The sequence below is a fragment of the Canis lupus genome, chromosome 12, assembly GCF_048164855.1.
Source record: "Canis lupus baileyi chromosome 12, mCanLup2.hap1, whole genome shotgun sequence".
In the NCBI taxonomy this organism is placed as follows: domain Eukaryota; kingdom Metazoa; phylum Chordata; class Mammalia; order Carnivora; family Canidae; genus Canis; species Canis lupus.
Genome location: NC_132849.1, coordinates 48,870,544 through 48,894,235, shown reverse-complemented (window position 1 = coordinate 48,894,235; position 23,692 = coordinate 48,870,544). Strand labels below are relative to the sequence as shown.

At 37.0% G+C, this 23,692-nt stretch overlaps 2 long non-coding RNA genes across 11 annotated transcripts in view; one reads left to right on the top strand and one right to left on the bottom strand.

Moving 5' to 3' along the window:
* Nucleotides 1-23,692, top strand: part of LOC140601664 (uncharacterized) — a 364,660-nt gene that overhangs the window by 54,567 nt on the left and 286,401 nt on the right. The gene's annotated exons all lie outside the window — the stretch shown is intronic.
* Nucleotides 9,614-15,936, bottom strand: LOC140600732 (uncharacterized). The gene is made up of 5 exons (XR_012003896.1): nucleotides 15,801-15,936; nucleotides 14,239-14,370; nucleotides 10,911-11,029; nucleotides 10,363-10,443; nucleotides 9,614-9,938 (listed from the first exon to the last, which is right to left on the bottom strand). It is a non-coding gene; the product is annotated as an uncharacterized lncRNA (long non-coding RNA).

Here is a 23,692-nt window from a genome sequence, read left to right as displayed (position 1 = left end):
GGAGTAGATAGAGAATCATACGATATTTTCACTTATCAGGGAAAAAGAACTTTAGGATGAGATGAAAAGGAACTATGGGGAATAGAGAATGAATGTCACTAAAAATGTTGTTAGGAAGAACAGAGCCCCATTGCACTGCAAAACAGAGTTGTAAAAGGCAAGGCCATACCAGCATGATAGGAAGTATGCAGCTTACCTTCCTTCTTGGATATTTGGAAAAACTGAGGCCCAGGGAGCTTTGCTAAGGTCATATATGAGCAGATGAGAGAAGCTGGGGATATTGTCCATCTCAGTCTATGCCCCTTTCTACCATGAGAGTGTTTTGTTACTTGCAATCTGCACTGCATGTTCTGAGAACACTTTCACAGATCTCTGAAGATCTTCAGAACTTGTCCAACTATTTGATTCTGCATTTTTTCCAGTGGGATGTTTTCACTGAGCTTATTCTCCTGCCCTCTAACCATTGCTTGTTTCTCTGTCATCCATTTGACTGCTATGATGGACTTTAAGAATTGACTTCTTCCAATCCTGACATCAAGGACTCAGTCTAGAACCTTGAATCAAGATTCCCTCCATAGCCCTGTGGCTCCTCCTATATACCATTTGCCCACTTTGCTTTAGCCACCTTCTGCCCTAACCTGACACCCTTTAGCATCTAGCAGAGTACTGTGTTATAACACAGAACATTCGACGAACATTTGTTACATTAAACAAAAGCAATGACTTGACAATAGACAAAATAAGCATAAGAGAAAGACAATGTTACACACTGCTGAGGATTAAATGGATTCTAGCAGTGTTGGAGGAGGTCATCAAAAAGACATGACTGCTGGTTGAACCATGAGCTAGACCTGGGCAATTACAGCCTCCTTACTCCTCCCCTGTCCTTGGAATATGATTTCTGCTTGTCTTTCCCTCTTCCAAAGGCTACTTTAAGGACATAGCCTTGAGATAGTGATGTGGTGTTGAGAACATCTGGATGGTATACATGACTGAACCCAGTTACAGTCTCTGTAGAGTGTAAACTTTTAAGGTGTGGTGGGTGGATTTGGAGATACTAATTTTGTGGCTGCCCAAGACAAGCCTTATACGTAAGTCCCCTATCACCTACAAGTCTGGAGTGGCCTGCCTCTTTCTTTGGTCTCTCCCTGCCCTCTACATATGGTGGCTGGTTTCAGATTATCCCTGGGAAGTTCTCAGACACCTTGCCAACCAAAAAGAAGCAACACAAAATTAACTGAAGTATCTTTTTTATCTGCTCTGTCCAACTCTAAGGGAAAAGAGCTTCATTATGAAAGGGTAAAGTTTCCTCTTTGCCTCCTTGATTTATTTTCCTCCCACGTCCCTTTGTCTTTGCAAGTGTCTCTCTATGCTACATTACTGGGGCAGTAATCTCTGTAGCTGCTAATTGTGCCTTCATGGATCTGCAATACTTCTTGTGGCCTTGATAGAAGACTTTTCCCTTAACATGCTTATGTTTCCAAAACACTTTGTGCTTTTCCTCCCTTGGGAATGCCTGGGATATGTAGATAGGGATGGCTTTGTGCACAGCAGACTTCCTCTGCCCTGCCTTAGATTCAATGCAGGAGCCTGAAGCCAAAAATTAGAATAAGGCTTACAGAAGCTGCTTTGAGACCTGTGGTTACTAAGGGGAAAGCAATTCAGTGGAGGGGGTGGTTATGGAATTTGGGAGTGGGGAATAGTCAAGATGTGGTCTCTATTCTGCTCAACTGTAATTTGTTCTCAAATACTCCTGAAGACTCTTTGTTCTTCAGATTCCTCTGACATTACCTAAATTTCAGCATCTTCATCCCTCCGAGGCTGCTCTGAGTTCTGACCTTTCTCTATCTGATGCTTACACAGCCTCACTCATTTCCAGGACACAGTTATCTGGATTCCAGACCTACCTCCACCTATTTAGGCACTGATGTTTCACACCACGGAGGCCTCTTATAGTCAAATATTTCATATTCACTATTCCTGACCCAGGTTAGGCTCTCAAATGGCTCTTACCCATTGCACTGTCTTCAAATTGGCTTTCCCCTCCAGCTGCCCTTACTGCCAGTCCACCATCTCCATAAGACAGAGAGCCGTTTCCATATGCCAGTCATCTGGTCAAGGACCTTCTGTGGCTCCCACTGCCTTTGGAATAGGCCCTCAAGGATTGTTGTTGATTGATGGATTGCTCTGTAAACTCTGCATGGTGCCTGTGTTTACGAGGCCCTGACACAGCTTTTAATGACCACTCACATTAATCTCTCTTTCCAAAAAGGTCTTTGGAGATATTTAATGTGCAGCCAGTGTCTCTTTCAAGTAGATGGGTATGCCTGGGAGGTAGAAGTAACTCCAGAGAAACCATGGAGTTTAAATAACACTCCGAATGACATGTCTTCTTTTGGGATATTTCCCCAAACTGATCTGCTTGAAAGTAGAATATGCCTTCATTTTCAGTATTACTCTAAATTTGAATGCTGTTGGTGTCTCAGAGCCCTGCGATGTTCCTTGTGACAGCTAGAGCAAATTCTAATTATGGAAAGATAAATATGAGTTCTAACTCCTTGCTTTTCCCCAGGATGTCACAACCCTAAATGGTTCGTGAGTTCAGATTTCTGTGAGTCACTCTTATTGTGCAGGAGAAAAGTTTATATTATTAAATCTACTCTTAGCTGTACAATTTCTTCAGAGACCTAGAGCTCTTCCTGCCTTTACAAATTTAAAAAAATTGGATAAAGAGACAATAACCTGAGCTTTCCTGGAGACACTGGATATTTTGATCTATTTTTACTGCAGCCTATTTCCAAGGGCAACACATCTCTGATTTTTTTAATCAAATGGTGTGAATCAAAAGTTGCAGCCTGACCTCTGGAGCAGACACCGTGGGAAGTCAGCGGTAGCTGTGAATAGTGTGAGCACCAAAAAGGAGTTGTCTTGGTCTTACTATGGGAAAATAACCTTGACTCTGCTGAGGAAGCAGACTACCATCTCAGAGAGCAGGAGGGGGGAGCGCAGTGGTGGTTACTTTACCTTTGGGATTGCTGCATTTTGATCTGCTGCTTACTCTTGTCTGGCCACTGGTTGAGTCTGAACCTGGAGGGCTCCTGTGCCTGGCTAAGACAAGATTAGAAGATTAGTCCAACTTCTCACTGCTGTCAACTCTTTCTTTATTGAGTGAGTGTCACAAGTAGATGCTGCTGAGAAATCTCAGTGGAAAGGTGGAACAGAGGGCAATTGAGCAGAGAAAATCACATTTGTATTTGTTTTTGAACAGCAGGGATAGCCATTAGCAAATGTATGAATTAAAGTCTTATTGACACTTATATTATAATTAGGATCACCATTTCTTTGTAGAAAGGTAAGACTCCTGAGTTTCAAATTTAAGAATCTCAATGCCTAGTGTAATTCTGGGTACATTATATAGAGTATAAAAATATTTAGTAATTAAGTAATGAAAAACCAAGAGAGAACATTGTTGAATATTCCCCTTCCCCCTAAGAGTTAGGGTTATTTCATGTGCTCTTGTGGCACCCCTGGTTCTTTCCCCAAATTGATGCTAAACCTGGAGGTACTTGTCCACCCTTTGGCTTCCCTTTCTAGCTGAAGTCCAAGAGGGCAGAGATTATGTCTTTCTTATCATTGTTCTGTGTGGCCCCAGCTTCTAGTTTGGCACCTGGCACATAGTGTGCATCCAATAAATATATATTGCATGAGTAAGTAACATTTGAAAAGTGACACATTTGGCACTTGTGATTTCAGTCAATAAGCTTCATTTGACAAATCCTATAATCACAGTGACTCTGTATCTTTGAGAGCTTAAGTCTCTGTCCTTTTTATATACTACATCACTTTACCCATCATTATAGCACAAGTCTGACACAGCTAAAAAGACCCTTTTCTTCCCCTGAAGAAAAATGACAAAGGGGGGAAAAAAAACACAGCCAAACTAGTTTTATTCACCCCTGAGCAGGTGCAGAAAATAACTGAGAAGGAGATCTGGTGTTTTAAAGGTGTTTAGCAACTGGGTAAGGGACACAGCCAAGAGCTGGTAGTATAGACAGTGAGTGCAGAGGCAGATGAGCGCTGGCTCAAAAAATGTGTTTGTTGGCATGCCAATTTTGGAGAACTAGACATATCTACAGCCAAAGACAGATGAGATAAGTTATATCTTAGGGCTTTCCAACTGAGCTCATGGGATAATCTCAGATGAGAGTTCTTTCTCCTAATTATCTCTAGATACTGAGAAAGTCCCCTGGAATTTAGCTGTTACTCCAGGGAAAAGATGGGGAGGGAAAGGAGTTTCAATTGACATTGTCTCTCCAAAAAATCCAAAAATAAATAAGTAGATAGATAAATCAATCAATCAATCAATAAAATGTCACATTTACTTGAACATTACCAGAAAAAGGAGGAGGAGGAGGAGGAGGAGGAGGAGGAGGAGGAGGAGGAGGAGGAGGAGGAGGATTTCCTGCTTCCTCTCCCTGAGAGATTGAAAGATGGAATAAACAAATTTAAAGAAAAATAACAGAAGTGCTTGAATCTCCAGATCTGATTATCAGAAATTGATTACAGTCCTCTTTGGAAAGTTTAAATTGAAAAAAGAAAACACAGCCTGGAGAAATAGGTGGTACTTCCATTGTTAGAATAAAGAACACCTTAACATTATTTCCTATACTAGTCCACCTGTTCTTTTCAAGCAGATTTCCCCCTAACTTCCCTATATCATCTGCTAAAGGTGAAGTTTAAATACATGATCTCCAAATAATTAAACCAATAAACATACCTGATACTTACTTTCAAATAGGAACCTCTCTGAGAGCATCAGATCTTCATTGTTGAGGTGTGCAGTTTGTTTGTTTTAAATGGAGAAAGGATGAAATAAAAGAGCCTGCCGAAGCTGAAATTTTAATTCTTAGACTAGGATGTTTCCAGAAGCTTCTTAATAAAACTTTTGAATTTATGTTCTTGAGGAAACTTTCTACATCCTGCTGCGGTATAGAAAGAAGCTCTGTTATCTACTGGATACCTGAGAGAGAGAGGGCATAGGGCCTGCTGTGTACAACTTCAAACCTTGAAATAATCACTCATTTTGGCATGAAATTCACCCAGCAATCTGATTTTAAGACCTCAGCATTAAAACAAAAATCAGTTTCTATGGGTTCTACTCTATCCACATGTGAAAAGAGCGGATTTTACAGTTGGATTGTTAATTTTCTTGGAAATGTAATGGTAGGTTAACTTGAAAAATGTGTAACAATGTTTGTTTGTTTTGAAAGATCTAGGATAGCTACAGTGAATTTTTAAATGTCTGTTTTGATTAATTTGGCATATTTTGCCTCAGATATTAGCATGTGCTCTGTCTTCATTGCCCTGCCATTCCCTCCTCCCTCTCTTCCTCCACCTTTCCTCCCCTCCTTGTCCTTAGTTTTTGGAAGTATAATTTGCATACAATAAAACACACTTATCTAAATTGTTCATATTGTATGTGAATTTTGACATTCACATACAGTCATGTAGCCAGTGCTCAAAATAAAATCTAGAATATTTTCTTTACTTCCAAAAACTCTCTTGTGTTCCTTCCCAGTCCAGAGGTTCTCAATTTCCTGATTCCATCATTTTAGTGTTGCCCATTCTTTGATTTTTTCTGTATGTAGTAGCATGTACTTTTTGAGCTTGATTTCTTTCTCTTAATATGCTTTTTTTTTAAAGATTTTCTTTCTTTCTTTGAGAGACAGAAAGAGAGGCAGAGACACAGGCAGAGGGAGAAGCAGGCTCCATGCAGGGAGCCCGATGCTAAAGTCTATCCCAGGACCTTGGGATCATGCCCTGAGCCAAAGGCAGATGCTCAACCACTGAGCCACCTAGGTGCCCCTCTTGACATATATTTGAAATCCACCCATAGAGATGTATTAGTTTATTCTTTCTGTTGTTTAATAGTATCCCCTTGTATGAATACACCAGAATTTATGTATTAGTGTTCTTGTTGAGGAACATTTATGTTCCTTGTTTTTAGTTTTTTCCTATTATGATTAAGGCTGTTGCTTGTCTTTTGTGATCATGTATTTTCAGTTCTCCTGGGTACAAACTTGGATATATAATTGCTGAATCATAGGGTACATGTATCCTTAACTTTTTTAACAGCTACCAAACACTTCTTAGATATTGAATGATTTTATATTCCCACCATTATGAGAGCTCCCATTACTTCAGTTCTTCACCAACATACGGTATCCTCCATCTTATTTTTAGCCATTAGCCATTCTGGTGGTCATAAATGATATCTCAGTTTTTAAATTTGCATTTTCATGATGACTAATCACATTGAATATCTTTCTTGTGTTTATAAATTGGCCATTTGTGCATCTTTTATTTATGAAGTGTCTGTTCAAGTGTTTGCCCAAATTTTTATTGCATTGTTAAATTTTTTATTGCTGATTTGTACGAGTGCTTTATATTCTGGATATAAATTCTTTGCCATATACATATAATATTTTCTATATGTAATATTTCACCCAGTCTGGGGCTTGCTTTTTCATTTTTTTTTAATCTCTGTCTTCCAAAATGCAACAGTTTTTATTTTGGTAAAGTCCAATTTATTAATTGTTTTATTTTAAAGTTTGTGCTTTTAGTTTCCTATATAATAAATTTTCCCTACACGGAGGTTTCAAAATTATTCTGTCTCCTTCTAGAAGTTTCATAGTATATATATATATATATATATATATATATATATATATATATTTATTATTGGATTTCAATTTGCCAACAAATCATACAACACTCAGTGCTCATCCCATCAAGTGCCCCCCTCAGTGCCCATTTTAAATGGACTTTTATGATTGGTGTGAAATAAAGGTTATGGTTAATTTCTTTTTTTATTTAGGTATCTGCTTGTTCTGGTACAATTTATGGAAAAGACGATCCTTCCCTATTAAATTGCTTTAGTACCTTGGTCATAAATCAGCATATTTGTGGGGATCTCTTTCTGGACTCTCCATTGTATTTTATTGATCAACTATAATATATAGATGTGATCTATCCATAACGTATCAATACCAAAATTTTCTTGATTGCTGTAGCCTTATAGTAAATTTTGAAATCAAGTGCTATAAATCCTTTAACTTTGTTCCTTCATTTAATATACTTTTTAATATTATTTAATGTTATCAAGCTTCCAGAAAATTATAAAAACAATAAAAGAAAATATCCCAATTATCCAAATACAAAAATCTTCTACAATCATAGTATAATACCAAACTGAAAAAAATTAACATCGATAAAAAACTGTTATGTAATATTAGTATTATTCAAATTTACCATGACTTTTGCTCATCTTAATTTCCATCCATTATATTTCCCTTCAGCCTGAAGAAATTCTCCTAGTAGTTCTTGAGTGAAGATCTTTTGAAAATGAATCATGTTGACTTTTTTTCTGTCTAGAATGCCATTATTTTGCCTTCATTTTTTTAATGATAGATTTCTAAATTGGCGGGATTTTTTCTTTCAACTTTTACACCTTCTGTTTCTTTGACTTTTGACCTCTTTTTTTTTTTTTCGGTGATAAGATAGCGTTTTTTGTTTGTTTGTTTGTTTGTTTGTTTGTTTTTTGTTTTTCTTTTAAGAGAGGGAGAGAAAGATGGGTGGGGGGAGGGAGAGAGAGAATCTCAAGCAGGCTCCATGTCCAGCACAGAGCCTGATGTGGGGCTTTATCTCACAAGCCTGAGATCACAAATGACCTGAGCCAAAATCAAGAGTTGAACGCTTAACCGACTGAGCCTCCCAAGCACCTCAACTTCTTATTATATCAGTTTTACTCATACATAATCTTTTTCCTCTGGCTGCGTTTAATAATTTTTCTGTAGCTTTAGTTTTTAAAAGTATATTATGCATTATTTTGACTTAATTTACCCTGTTCGATTCAGTGAGCTTCTTTAATCTGTGGATTGAAATCATTCATCAATTTTTGAAAATTCTCTACTAGCAGCTCTTCAGATATTTCTCTTGACCTTTGTTCTTTTTTCTTTCAGGACTTAATTACACATATATTAAGCTATTTAATATTGTCTTACAGATCTCTGATGCTATGTTCAGTATTTTTACACTACTTTTTCTTTTGTATTTCAGTTTAGATTACTTACATGTCTCAATTATAGTTCTTTGGTTCTTTTCTGTTGTATCAGTCTACTGTTAATATCATCAAATGGAGTCTTAATTTCTAATGTTGTATTTTTCATTTCCAGTCTGCTTATTTAATTCCTTTTGATTTTTGTATTTTCCATTTCTCATTGAGATTTCTAATATCTTCACATATGTAGTTCTGGATTTAGAACATGTGGTTTGAGGTAGCTATGTTCCCCATCCTTGCCCTTCCATGCATGAGAGGGCCAAAAATCATTATGCTGGCTTCCAACCTGTAAGAATATGTATTTATCATCATTGAGACTATTAGTTGAAGAGAACACCTGAAGGCAGCTCTTGTAGGAAGATTCCTGAAATGGTCTAAGCCTTGCCAGAATCATTGAGATAAGTCTGCAGCCTCCTTACAGGGCTCCTTTGAAGAGAAGAGCACACATAAGGAGGCAGGTGCACTGAGGTCAGTTTTGATGGGACATACACAAAAAGCAGTAGCTTATCACTGACATTGCTTAGAAGTGCTGACTCATGGTAATAATAAAAAGCACACTGACTTTTGGTCCATTTCATTATTGTTCTTAAATTCTCCATAGATAATATTCCCTTTTATTACTTGTACCTGGGGTAGACATCTCTGGCCTTGATGTGCTACTGCTCAGAGGCACAAAGGTCTTTTTTGTTAAGTTATCTACTTTATTATAGCTGCAGATCACTATTCTTTAAAGGACCCAACAGAAATAGTCTTTCCAGAGAAGGAATTTCCACAAAATCCCTGAAGATCAAAGATGTCTAGCTCCTGGACATTGAAATTTTGTCAGTTCTTCTGTGAGACAGGCCATTCCATAGAAGCACAAATAGCCTCATTTTCTCAAAACAATAAGGAAAGAAAAATAAAAACTGCAATTCAAGCTTGCATTGTCTTTTTAAGTTTAAAAATCTCTTACCTCTTTGCTGCAGTGTGCCTCTGGACATATCAGTTCCTTTGATTCTCCAGAGCTGTGTTTTATGCAGGGAGTTGCTAGCAAGAATCATGCCAAAAAGGAAGAGGAATTTAAGCAGAGAGAGCTTTAGAGCATTATGTATTGGTCTCTGGCAAGGGAGCACTTGACTGAACAAGAACCAGCCAGATGCAGTGTCTCCAAGGTGAATCTGTAATAACTTAGGTGGCAGTAATTTCCTAGGAGACTGGCATAATTATACCCAAACAAATTGCCTGAACAGCCACATATTTATTAACATGAGATTAAAACTCTCAAGTTTGAGCAAACCTGGAGAGCAACAGCAGAAGCCAAAGTAGTGAAGAGCATTGGTAATCTGACACCCAATACCAGAGGGCTGATAAAAAAGCCAGGGTAGGGTCCAACCTGTAGTTAGGGCCTCTGAGGCCTCAGCTGTAGGTTCTTGTTTACCATAAATGGAGATTAAAATCACTAGATGTCAACACTTAGAACTTGTAACTAATGTGTAATAAATGACTCCAAAATTTAGTGGCTTTAAACAGCCATTTATTTAGTTTATAATTTAGGCTGGAATCAGTTGGGCAATTTTGGGTTCATCTTGACCCTCTTCTGTATCTGCAGTCAACTGTACAGATCCCCTCTTCTGTATCTGGTCAGTGAAGCAGTGATGCTTCTAGGGTTGGTTGGCTGTTGGCTGGAGCAATAGGATGACTATGACAACTGTCTCCAGTCCTGCAGCAGCCCCAGCCAGGCTTGTCTTCATGGTGGTTCCAGGGTTCCAAAGAGCAAACAGAGCATGCAAGGTCTTGGAAGGGTAGTCCAGAATTGGCACACCATCATTTCTGCTGAATTCTGTTGGCCGAAGCAAATCACACAGTTAGCCTAGAATCAAGTGGAGGGGAAATAAACTCCACTTCTTGATGAAATGAGCTGCAACATCACATTATAACACATTGCAAAAAGTACGGCCAATAAGAGTAATGAAAGACTCTGTTTTTTTTTTTTTTTAATTTTATGACAAAACCCTTGAAAAAAGAAAAACCTACTGTAAGTGGTGCCAGTGCTAGAAGTGAACACTCTGCATTCAAGTGAAAGATTTGCTTTATATGTCTTTTTTGTTTTATTAAAATAGCATATATTTATTAACAAGTTATTTAAGCAAGATTCTAAGTTAGGCACCCTGTGGGGAAGAGCAGTTAAAAAAAAATGTTGCTCCTGATTTCTAGGAGCTCACACTGCCTCTCTCTCTGAGAGAGACAGACATACAGATAGTTACCTTATAATATCTTCAAAATCACCAATACTGTGATGTTCTCCAATAAGGAATATGAAAAAGGAAGAATGTAGGTAAAGGTACCTGTAGGGTGAATAAGATTACAAAATTGTTACTGTAAGGACTAGACAAGAATGGTGGTAGAGTTTAATGTACTTGGTTGGTTGAGTTGTGCTGAAGTGAGAGTCAAGGAAGCCTGGAATGATAGTGATACCCTCTGGTGAGGATAGCATAAATGTGATTTAGCATGTTATGGGGTCACAGAGAAATCAGGTAACCTTAGGTTTCTGATTAATTGGATTAATTTACCACCTACATGTACTTGATGGTGAGGTGGATTTAATATTTGGAGGGGAAGAAGACATAAAATTGAGTAACAATTCAGATGAAGGTACACAAAAAGCCACAGGGTAAGGGTGGTGCATGTGGCACACCAGTTGGTGAAAACAAAGTGAACACAACTGAAATCCTTAGTGAAAAATTCTTAACAGAGTTCTTGGATTAAGTCATAGAACTGTAATAGTTTATGTAGAGGGTGAACACATACCTACCTTCTGTGTTGTTTTCCTATCCTCTCCATACACATTTGCTAGTTTGTTTTATTAGGAGAAAGATGTTGGCATTTCCATATGGGTCTCTCATGCATAGACTCTTCCTTCTAAATTAGGAGCTGGAGTGGGACCAAAAATGAGTATTTATGTATTTTTATATCTTTAACAACTATTGATGGGCTGATTTCATGTATCTCAGGCTTCATAAGCTTGTATCATGAAAAATCTTTAAAACTGTTAAAAATATATTCATTCTCATTCTGTTTGTTCTTGACACTTCTCAATTCAGTGGCCATGTTGTGAAATTCAGGCACTCTAACCTGTAAGAATATTCCCTTGAACATCAGGTTTTCATGATGTCGAGTTTTCCATCTTTGACCATGGTGGGGTGTGCATGATGGGAAAGCATGGGTGTGGGAAGAAGACCCTCATGTGCCACTACGGGCAGCAGTATGTTGTGGTAATAAGAGAAGGATCTCTGGATTCATACTTCCCTTTTCAAATCACAGCTTTCTCTCTCTCTCTAGCCTTATAATCAAGTGCAAGTTATTTGATCTGTCAATACCTCAGGTTTTTTTTTTACACTAAAATAGGAAAATAATAATGTATGGTTTTGTGGTTGTTATGAGAACTAAGTGTGATATTGCTGTAAAACACTTAGAACCCATCCATGGCAAGAACTAAATAAATGTCTGCAATTAATAGTAATGACTGTATTAATTCTTCTACTGCCTCCCAGTATGCCCTATGCCAAGTTTTTCCCAATTAAAATTTATCAAACACCCACTGGGTACCTGCTAATGCCTACAAATTACAGGGATTAAGAAGATACAATTTCTGTTTTCAAGAATTCATGAGAGAGAGAGAAAGAGAGAGAGAGGGTTAATATCAGATGTACTACCTTCCATAGAGGGTTTGAGGTGAAGTACTAACACAGCACAGAAGGGGAGATCTGGCAAGGCTAAGAGTATGGCATTTGAGCTGGAGGATGTTTAGAATTAGGCAAGCTATGATGAGTTGGGGGCTGAGATGGGGATGGGAAGAGAAAAGTCATGTTAATGCTTCTAATTTAAAATGAGGAAATTGGTCCATATAATTTTCAGTTGCATCAGAGCTCTTAAAATTCAATTCTGCAAAATCATGCTTTCATTCCTTGATGAATATATGAGAATTTTGTAAATGAGTTGTTGCATCCAGAAATTTTAGCTGCTGGGCATGAAGTTTACCCAGTATTCACAGCAAAACAGATTACTAGTGGAAATTTGAATTAGAAAAATGCTGACACATTAGAAAATATAATTTGTACGCAATGGCTTCAAAAAAAAAAAAAAACATAAAACTAACCAGTAACTGCAGATAATAAATGGGGCCTAATGGCACATTTGGTTTTCATGTTGTTATTTCAAGGTTGTTCTAACAAAGCTTACCTGGGAAGAAGGACTTTTAGAAAAATTGGCAACATGGCACTTCCTCCAACGTCTCAGTTGAAATGATACTTTGAGATCGTTTAGATGTTACAAGTGGCAGTGTCCTTATAAGTTAGGCAAGTGGTTTGCCAATTTTCATTGTTTTTGAGAATTACCTATTTGTAAAAGAAATGCAGATTCCCTGAGCACTGCTTTTGAATATTCTGATGTAGCTGGTCTGTGACAGCACTCGAAGAATCTGCATTTTCAACAAAGACCTGATACAGGTGATCACTCAGAAACACTTAATGAAACAGTGAGTTAATAAGAAGGTAGAGTTTTGTCCAAGGTCACACAGAGTAGGTGTTAAACTAGAATGTGTGTTCTGGAAACAGCATCATTTCTGAGTGCCAAAGATAAACCTGAGAACTGCATCTTTTTAAGAAGGCAGACCAATAAGAAAATTTAAGGTACAGATCAAAGGGATCCGAACTGGTTCAGGGCAGAGTTTTGAGGTCAGTATTTGGTCTTGGATGCCCTCAGTCTTCTTCATCACTTGGTGATCCATAGTCACTTTTCCTCTATCCCCTAGAGCACTCACCCTGCTTCGGTCACACCATTCCCTGTTCCTCCCTAGAAACCTGCCTTCTACTTCTTCAACCACTTGTATACTGGTTTTTAGAGCTTCTCTCTGATGGGGACTGATTTCTTAGAGTGGTTAAGTGGCACAAAATAAAACAATGGCTTCCAAAAGAATCCTAGAAATTGGTTGCTATAAAAAATCTGGATACCATCCAGCCCTCCAATTCATAGTGTATCCTGCTGTCAGTAATAATGAAAGAAAGCAGAGTCTGAAAGAAAAAAATCCCTTCTAAATCCAGTTCAGGCATCTCATAGGGATCTGGGATGGTGTATGGATGTAAAAATCTTATTGGTCCAAGAATGTACATCAGCTGCTATGGTAAACACCGTTCACACAGGTACTTTGCTAGAGGAAAGAGACTCTGGCTTCAGTGTGAGCTCCGGATCTAAAGCAAATGCTAAACCTACAGATGATAAGCTACTCTGGAGAAGAGATGATGAAAATAACTTTTGTTTCAGAGGCATCGTTTTTAATGATAACTCAAACAATTAAATTTCATGGCAGTGCCTTACAAAACACTGTTCAAGGTACCTTATAAAACCTACAGTTTAACAGATAACTTAGAATGGAAAGAAGTTTCAAAGCAATGCACAAGATCAAAATATGGTCGAAAGTGTATGTTTATCTCTAGTCTGTATCTTTCTAGGAGTTCTAGCCAAAGGACCTATAGGGGAACATGTGTGTGTTTCTTTATCCAGGCTGGTGCCACGTGGGTCAGCCAAGGGTTATGAAAAAGAGGAGCAGGCAAGAGAAGGGATGACCACTAGATGGCAGAGAGGAGTTTGGGCATAATAACCCTTCACAGGAGATGGAGAAAACCTCTGAGATTGTGTAGTTCCAAGGGCAATTTCAATCTGTGTCATTGTTCAGATTTCCTTTTCTGTATAGCCATCTGAGCCACTCAACCCTGTCTAGAAGCAGAAAGGTTTACACTTGCTGTGACTAGTGAGGTATCCTTGCCTCCAGAAATTCCCTTCCCTAAAACATCTACGTAGAAACATCCTTAAAGAGAGATAAAAATGCTTAAACTGATACTTTGAGATCCCAGTTCATGGTTGTTCTAAGTAACGACTTTAACATAAAGATAGAAGATGAAAGGAAGATCTTCCCCCTGCAAACTCATTTATATGAAGTGTTTATGTTACATATTTGAGGGAGCTAAGAATCACTTTCAACTGTCAGTTGTGCTGGGCAGAACATAGGCAAGCGGTCCCCGAGGCCAGACATTTTCATGGTATGACTCCCAGGGCTCTCATGACATCCTCAGGCTCTACTTTACCTGGCAGAGTGCCCCATGCAGAACAGCCCGCGGCCAGCAGGCTGTGTGATAGTGGGAGCTCTTCTTGAGGATGAGGAACAACTCATGCTCTTTTTTTTCCCCATTCTCACAGGAGGCCTTTAGGATAACATTCTGGGAAAAGTAGCAGCATAGACCAGTCTTTAGTCACAAGATCGCTTCCTTTTGCACATATTGCTGTCCCCCTGCCCACCTGTCACCTCTGATTCTCCACATATTTCCCATCTTTCAACATCAGCTTGAAACATTCTTGGACATCCTTTATCACTGTCTTTCATTGTCTGAAAATCCTACAGCTTCTGGAGTTGATCCCCCACAATGAAAAATTACATTGTCTGTGGTTATGTATGATTCTCCGGTGGCTCCAGATGTGAATTTTGTTTTCTTAGTGGTACTCTGTCTCCAGAAAATCAGCATCTGCTTTGCTGGGTTTAGTCAGGGTGAGATACATGGCTTTCAATAATTTGTTTTTGATCCTTATCACTCATCCAGGATCCAGGATTTATTAGCCATAACCATTAGTAGATAGGCAAGGTGTTAGAGTGACAATACCATTGAATAAACAAAAGGGGTTATTTATTTATTTATTTATTTATTTATTTATTTATTTATTTATGATAGTCACAGAGAGAGAGAGACAGAGAGAGAGAGAGAGGCAGAGACATAGGCAGAGGGAGAAGCAGGCTCCATGCACCAGGAGCCCTACGTGGGATTTGATCCCGGGTCTCCAGGATCGCACCCTGGGCCAAAGGCAGGCACTAAACTGCTGCGCCACCCCGGCATCCCCTGAATAAACAAAAGGGGTTATTGAAAGATAAATGGGATGTGTTACTATTACCAATTGGGCAACATAGAGAAAGGGAACCTAAGAATCTTTGACCACATCCTACCTGGGTGGCATTAAGGAAATAAGATTTCATATCTGGAAAGGAGCACAAGTATCTTTAATTGTATAATTGTTAATTGTAAGGAGCTGGTTGCAGCATCTGTAGGATTTTCAGGCAATGAAGAGAGTGCTAAAAAGATGTCTAAAAATCCTGGGTTGGGAGGCACCAGGAGGGAACATCTTTATGAAAGAGGCTGCTATCCTCCAAACCACAAGGCTTAGTTGGTTGATTCCTCTCCCACTGGCTGATAGACGGCTTCTTCTGGGGAATATGTACTTTATCGACAATTTGGAAGCATCTGTAGCATAAAAAGGTAAAGAATTCCACTTATGTCCCCTGTTTTCTTCAAGCCTCTTCTCTTTCAAGCCTCTTCTCAGACGTTATAGTTAAAACCATGAAGAAAGAAAACAGAAAGCCAGAAACCTCCCACAGCTTCCTGCTGCAAAGTAGAAAATCTCACAGAGACCTACTATGGTGCTGGAGTGCTCGTCCTACAGAAAATAAGAATATAGTCACCATGGGTTCTAGTTGTCTGGATAACAGAGGCTTACACCTGGCCTAAGGGTTATATTTTCTGAAAAGGTTCTGGCATGAAGGCAACCAGCGATGTGAGTAGAAGCCACTGGAGATCACCATCTTTATGCCTAAGGATCTTACCTGAGAAGATTCATGGCCTGGGCCCAGGGGATGGCATCTGGGAGGAGGGCTTAAGTGACTTTAGGAATCCTTTAGATCTCTAATCATGAGATTTGGATACTTTTGGAACTTTTGATCTCAGCTCCCAGTCTCCCTTCATACTGAAAATGTAATCAAGAAGGGAAAGAGAGAAATAGGCTGAATATTCATGAATAATGGATTTTAGCTGTACCTACCCCTGTGTAGTCACTCAGGAACATTTGGAGGCTGTGTGTGTGTGAAGTAAAAGCTTCTTGCCAGAACAGGTGTAGGGGTGAAATCTTAGTCTGGCAAAAGTGCTATTGACTCCTGGGATCCATCCTAATGTCTAAGACTGGAGACATTTTGCTTTGCTATTTATGATATAGGGCTAAGGGTTGCTTGCTAATTGTATTCACAGGCACATCCTGCAGAGCAACAGAGTGACAGATGAGGAAAGCTTTAATCTATTTGCAAGGAATTGCTAGTTAAATCCAAACTCAAATTATGGCCCTTATGGTTGACACTTGAACACAGAGTCTTTCTGATGACTCTCCTTAAGTGATCTGTATGATAAAGAGTTGGTGCTGTACTTGGTGCCATGTGATGCTTAATAAATTTAAATCTTTGGCACTCTGATGACAATGAAATGACTATAAAAAAAGGAGATGGACCTTTCCTAGCAAAGTAGTACAAATTCATGTGGTAGATATCATCATTACATGCCTGTTTTGGATGAGGATACAAAACATAGACAACACAGATATTTCGCAAAAATGCCTTATGATGTCAACTCTTCCTAGAATTCTCCTTCCATGTCCACTTTTGACATACCTGCTATTTATTGAATCAGCCCAGAACCCTTGAAATCATCCCAGACAAATCCATCTCTTAGTAATCATATCCCCTTCATTTTTAAGCCATACCAATTTATAGCTCAGCAAAGTCTATCAGAAACAGCAGTTAAATTATTAAAAATAATAAGAGGGCTTAACAGTGTGGTCAACACTAGGAAAAAAAAATCCCCTGCATTTTTATATCCCCAGCATTTGAAAATACATTATTTTAAAATATTCCTAACTAGCTCACATTAATTGAATGCTTATTATGAGCAAAGTACTCTGCATATATTATTTGGTTTACTATTCTACCCATAAATTTGTTAGTAGGTTAATAGGAAAGAAAATATAGTGGGATATTTATCAAACTCTTCATCCTAGATTCAATCTAATTCTTGCTGAATTACCTTCTTTATTCTTTCAGTAAAGTTCTATGAATTACTAAGGCAGTCTGAAAATGTCTCTGTTCTCTCCTAAATGATAATCTGGAAATACAATTTCTAAATAAATTGTTTTCCTATACTATTTTATTAATAGGATTTTATTTTATTTTATTTTATTTATTTATTTTTTTTATTTATTTTTTTTTAAATTTTATTTATTTATGATAGTCACATAGAGAGAGAGAGAGAGAGGCAGAGACACAGGCAGAGGGAGAAGCAGGCTCCATGCACCGGGAGCCCGATGTGGGATTCGATCCCGGGTCTCCAGGATCGCGCCCTGGGCCAAAGGCAGGCGCCAAACTGCTGCGCCACCCAGGGATCCCTATTTTATTTTATTTACTTTATTTTATTTTACTTTTTTTTTTAAAAAAAAGATTTATTTATTCGTTCATGAGAGACGCAGAGAGAGGCAGAGTCATTGGCAGAGGGAGAGGCAGGATCCTTGCAGGGAGCCTGATGTGAGACTCGATCCCGTATCCTGGGATCACATCCAGAGCCTAAGGCAGATGCCCAACCACTGAACTACCCAGGTGTCCCAGGAATTTATTTTTTTAATCTCTATTTTTGTTAATGGTAGGTGTAACTGTTAATTCCTTGTAAACATTCTACCTTTTCTCTGGGTGTTCTTTAGGATTCTCTGCTTGTCTTTGGGGGTTTTACAATTTAGTGGCAACATGTGTAACTGTGGATTTCTTTTAAAAATACGTTGATTTCGTTTAGTACAGAGGAGTCTTACTTTTTACCAGTTCTGGAAAATCTTAAGATGGTATTTTTTTTTAATGTTATTTATTTTCTTTAGAGAGAGATTGAGCATGAGCACACAAGCAGGGTTAGGGTCAGAGGAGAGAGAGAAGCAGACTCCCCACTGAGTAGGGAGCACAACTTGACTGGAAGCTCTATCCCAGGACTTTGGGATCATGACCTAAACTGAAGGCAGACACTTAACTGACTGAGCCACCCAGGTGCCCTAAGATATTATTATTTTAAGTATTGACTTTTCAGTGCTCTCTCTAACCTCTAGGTAGAACGTTCATTAAGTATATGTTGGATGTCTTCTTCTTTCATCTACAGTTCTTAAACTTTTTTTCATATTTCTCATATTTTAATCAGTGTGAGGAATTTCCAGTTCCCCAATTTAGTATTCAGTTCTGCTTATTGATGAACCTTTAATTTCTCTGAAAAACATGGTGTTTATATGTGTAATTCTTAGAACATTCTAATTTATTTATTTATTTATTTATTTATTTATTTATTGTCAGAGGGGCTATTTCTTTTCCATAATCTCCTATAAAATTTGGCTTTCCCTTATAGTTTTTCTTGTGTCTCTGTATTCATTTTAAATGTGCTATTTATGAAGCCTAGTTTTTCTACTCTCAGGTTATTTGGGATTATTTAAGGGATATTCAGATTTTTCTTTTGGTGGATCATTGCCTCTTGTGTTTGTTTAATGATAAACTTCTGTTCATAAATAATTGTTTTATTCCCAGGATATTTGCTCCCATAAACCTTTCTTATGGACATATTGCTTGAAATGTTTTTTTTTTTTTTTTTTTTTTTTTTTTTTTTGGCTTTAAAAACATTTTTTTCTGGGTAGTCTGGGGGCTTTATAGATCTACAATCATTTTTTGATTCAGTTATCACTCTAGAGATATGAATTTCATATTGGCACAAAAATTTAAGTTTTACAGCTTTACTTAACAGAGGTTATGTTAGCCTTTTGGTTATAGATCTTGTAAAATTATATTTTGGTTTGTATGTTGCTGGGTTTTTTTCCCCATACTTTATATTTTTACACACTACTCCTGAGACACATTTTTTTTTTTCTTGTTGGTGTCCAGGTTAGTGAGTATACTCCTTCTATTGTCACTATCACTGAGGTTTCACAGTTCCAGCTTCCAGCATCCTGCTATATACTTGTGCAAAATATCACATACCCTGTCCTCATGTGGGTTCAAAAACCCAGCTCTTTTGGTCCCACATCCAACAGTCCAGTATACCATGTGATATTTCTTAGGCCACTGTAATTTTGGCTTCTTACTTTACCAAGCTTGCTTTACAGTTTTTTTCTTTTTGTATGATACGTAGGGATTTCACATTCTTTTCTTTGAGCTCAAATATAAGTTGTATTATAGAATATATGTAATCAAACCAACATTTTACTATGTGTAGAAACAGGACTTTTTCTTTGTTGGTTTGAGTCCACCATGTTCCTAGAACAGCATATCCTATAAGGTCAGTTGACATTTTTAAAAATGAGAATGTTAGTAAGAAACAATATTTAAGGGGCACCAGGGTAGCTCAGTGGTTGAGTGTCTGCCTTCTGCTCAGGTCATGATCCTGGGATCTTAGATGAATGAATGAATGAATGAATGAATGAATGAAGCAGGGACCCTGCTTCTCCCTCTGACTATGTCTCTACCTCTCTTTCTGGGTCTCTCATAATAAATAAATAAAATCTTAAAAAAAAAAGAAACAATATTTAAGGTAAGAGACTCTGGCTTCTGCATGAATTACTACTAAAATAACTCACAATAGGATAAATTAAGACTGACCATAGATCTGTTGCCAAAACTGGGAGAAATTTCTACTATTAGGATGATTGAAGTAGATTGAAGAGTGCAATTGATTGTCCATTTTTCAAACTCATGAGAAATCTGTCCATTCCAATGTGGTTGGAAAAATCCCTCTCTTATTCATGCATTCTTTATCCTCCTGATTAGAAACACAAGCTCTCTACTAAGTAATAATATTTATCTCTGCTGTAGGACAGCTTTTCCTTTTCCATGATAGCTAAAAAGCTATTCTCTTTCACTTCCCACTTTCCCCCTGTATCCCAACTCCATCTCCAACTCACACCTATATTGCTTCTTTTTCACCACCTGTAAAAGCCCAAAATCATCAAAATGCAATGCCTTGAAGTAGGTGGAAAGGGGAAGGGCTCATAGTGGCACGCTGAATTTTGGCAGTCACAAATTTATTAAAAAAAAAAAAAAAGCACCACTTTAAGTTAGGAAAAACATTGATAGTAATGCATTTGGGGATTTTCATTTGCTATATAGCAAATGAAACCAATATATAGCATAATATACACTATGCATAATACACTATACATAATATACACTATAGCAATGGGGTTAGGAAAAAGTCTTGAGATGTTTACATAAAGTTGCCATCAAGTTGGACATTCAACAATTCAGGATCAAGGGGAACGTCATGTATTCTGATTTTTAGCACATAATAAATCTAGGAAGAATAGTTTCTTATCAGAGATAAGGACCCAGAAAGGAACCAACAAGGAGCCTATGACAATGTACTGTGTATCCCGGGAAAGAAAGATCATTCTGAAGATTAACAACTTACTTTTAAAGATTTTTTATTAGAGGAAACAGAAGGAAAATAGTTTAAAATGTTCCAATCAAATGCATCAAAACCTGGCAATCTTGTTCTTATATTTGAAGACAAAAAAAAAGAGGTAACATATGGACAGCAAATGACAAGAAATTAGAATTTTTTTTAAAAAGGTGGGAGAGCAAGGAACAATTATGAGAAAATCCAAATGATAATGACAAAATTCACACAGAGGGAGATAAAATATGGAAGCAGATATAATAATGCACTATACATTTGGGAAGTCCTCTTAAATTAGATGGAAATTTATGAATAAATGACAATATGAGAGAAGATGGAAAATAAATAAGTGATCCAAGATCTAATCTAAACATGATCATTACTTCTGGAAAAGAAGTCAAAAACAATTGGAACAAATCAAAAGATTGAGAAAGTCTTTCCTGAACTAAAATATAAAAATAAACCGCCAAAGAATGAAGATCAAAAGAATCACTGTGCTCCATGTAATATAAATAAAAGCTTGTGTCCCATTGGGTGAGATTTGATTATATGAATAAATGAAACATGAAGCTTAATTAGCAGTTTCGCCCAAGAATTCACCGAAATAAATATACCATATGAGTTGCAAGACACATCATTCAGAACAGCAGATGACTCAGACCTTTTAAAGTAGATAGCCTAGAACAAGTTATATGGTTCTTAAACTCTGTATTGAGGGTCAAAAGTGATTGTTGATGAGAATTACAGAGGATTTCTTAAACTTTTAAAATATAATTTAATAACATACAAGCATACAACTCAGAGTATATTCTCTTGTAATCATTTCGTGGGTCAAGAAATAGAACACTGTCTACCCTGAAGCCTTAGGCCCCTTCACAATCACTATTTCCTCCTCGCCTCATTTTTTTTTTGGTTAAGAATGACCTTTTCTTTACCATAAAAGCTTGTATCACTTAATAATATAGTCTGGTTTTGTGTTTTATATAAATGTATTCATACTGTGTATATTCTTTTATAACTTAATTCCTCATTCATCACTGTATTTATGAGATTTATCCATGCTGGTTGTGTGTAGCTGTGAATCTTTGATTTTCATTGCTATTTTGTGTTCCTTTCAATGAGGATGCTACAATTTATGTATACTAATAACTTCTGCGTTTTGGCTCTTGCAAATAATGCTGCCATGAAATTGTTGTTCATGTTTTTTGGTGAACATCTATATATAACTTTGTTGGTTATATACTAAGAAGTAGAATTACAGGATCACAGGGGATGCATAGGTTCAACCTTAGGAGATACTATCCAACAGTTTTCCAAATTCAAACAATGTTGAAAAACCTCATCATGAGTGAGTTCCATTTCCTCTACATCATTACCAACTATTGGCATTATTAACAGTTGGCATTTTAGCTGATCTGCTGTATGTAAAGTGGTATTACATTTCTGTTTTAATCTATATATATTTTTTAATTTATATTTTTAATTATTAATAATGTCAAACAGAATTTCACAGTCTTCTTGGTCATTTAGCTTTCCTCTTTAATGAAGTGTTTTTTCACAACTCTTGCCTATCTTTCTTGTCTATCTTTTTCTTACTGATTTGTAGGAAATCTTTATGTATTTTGAAAAAAGTCCTTTGTTTATATGGATGACAAATATATTCCCTGGTTTGTTTTTTCTCTCTTTTTAAGGTATCTTTTAAGGAGTAGATAATTTTAAAATATTGGTATTTATCAATATTTAAAGTTACCACGATGTTATTTAAGAAATCATCTTATATGTAAATTCATGAAGATACTCTTTTCTATTGTCTTCAGAAAGTTTTATTGTTTTCCTTTCACATTTAAGTTTATGATCTCCCTGAAATGAACATGTTTTCTATGTATGAAGCAAGCTCTAATTTTATTCCTTTTCCTTATGGTTTATCCAGTTGTCCCAGAAATATTTATTAAAAAAAAAATCTGTCTCTGCCCCACAGCTTTGCAGTTCTACCCCTGTAGAAACTAAATGTGCATGGAGAGACAGATCTCTTTAAGACTCTACTCTCTGCCATTGGTCCATTTACCTAGTCTCATTATCAAAGCTTTATAATACAATGGGATATCCGGAAAACAATTCTTCCCACTTTGTTCTTTAAGTCAATCTTGGCCATTTCTTTTCTTTCTTCTTTTAAATTTTTTTTTTTTTTTTTTTTTGCATTTGTATAAAAGTTGTACCACTCACTTTGTTAAGTTACACACTTGGAGAAACTTGTTGGATTTTGGATGATGGTACACTGAGTCTATATTTGGGAAGAACTGACAACTTTAAATGTGAACTCTACCAGCCCATCAACACACATCTCCTTTATTTAACTCTCCTATGCATGTCAGTAAAGTTTTATCTTTGGATTTGTAGAAAACTTGCACATTGGTTATATAACTATTTGATAGTTCATATTTATAGTGATATTGTATGTAATGTTTTGATTACATTTAATGTTGAAGTAGAAATAAGTTTTGGATATAGAAATCTTGCTAAACTCACTTAATAGCAATTTTAATAAAATCAAATCACCTGTGAATTATGATGGATTTGTTTCTTCTTTTCTTATCCTTCTGTCTTATATTTCTGTCTCTTGGCTTCTTGTCCTGGTCAGAACATTTAGTGAAATGTGGAATAGAAAGTGGAAGAGAGTAAGTCTTGTTTTGTTTCTGATCTTGCTGCATGATTTTTATGTATGTACTTTATTTTTAATTATGTTATGTTTCCCTCTTAGCTTGCTGAGAGACTTTATATTATAAATGGATGCTGAATTTTGTCAAATACTTTTTTCTGTGCCATATGAGATTATAAAATTATCTTTATCCTTATTTTTCTAATGAGGTGAAAGGGGTGTTTATGTAGCTGATAAGTAGAACTACATTTAAGGTGATTTTTAAAGAACTATTTACATGGAAATGTTGAAAGATGTTTTACCATCATTAGAAATATGAGTAACCTTGCATTAAAGAAATGAAATAATGGAAAATATATTTTTGATTTAAAATGAAAACAGCTACTAGGGGGAAAATATAATACTTGAAGTACTTGAGAGAGTTAATGTGGCAGAAGAGTAATTCCTTATAATGAAGGACTGACTGGCTCCTAATTGTACCTGTGAACCAAGAGAGCAGATGTCCAACTTTCCTGTCTCTGAAGCTCTTACCCTCTACTGCAGTATAGACTGTGGGGTCAGGAGACCTGGGTATTATTCCTGGATCTAACTTTGGCCATGGCATTCACC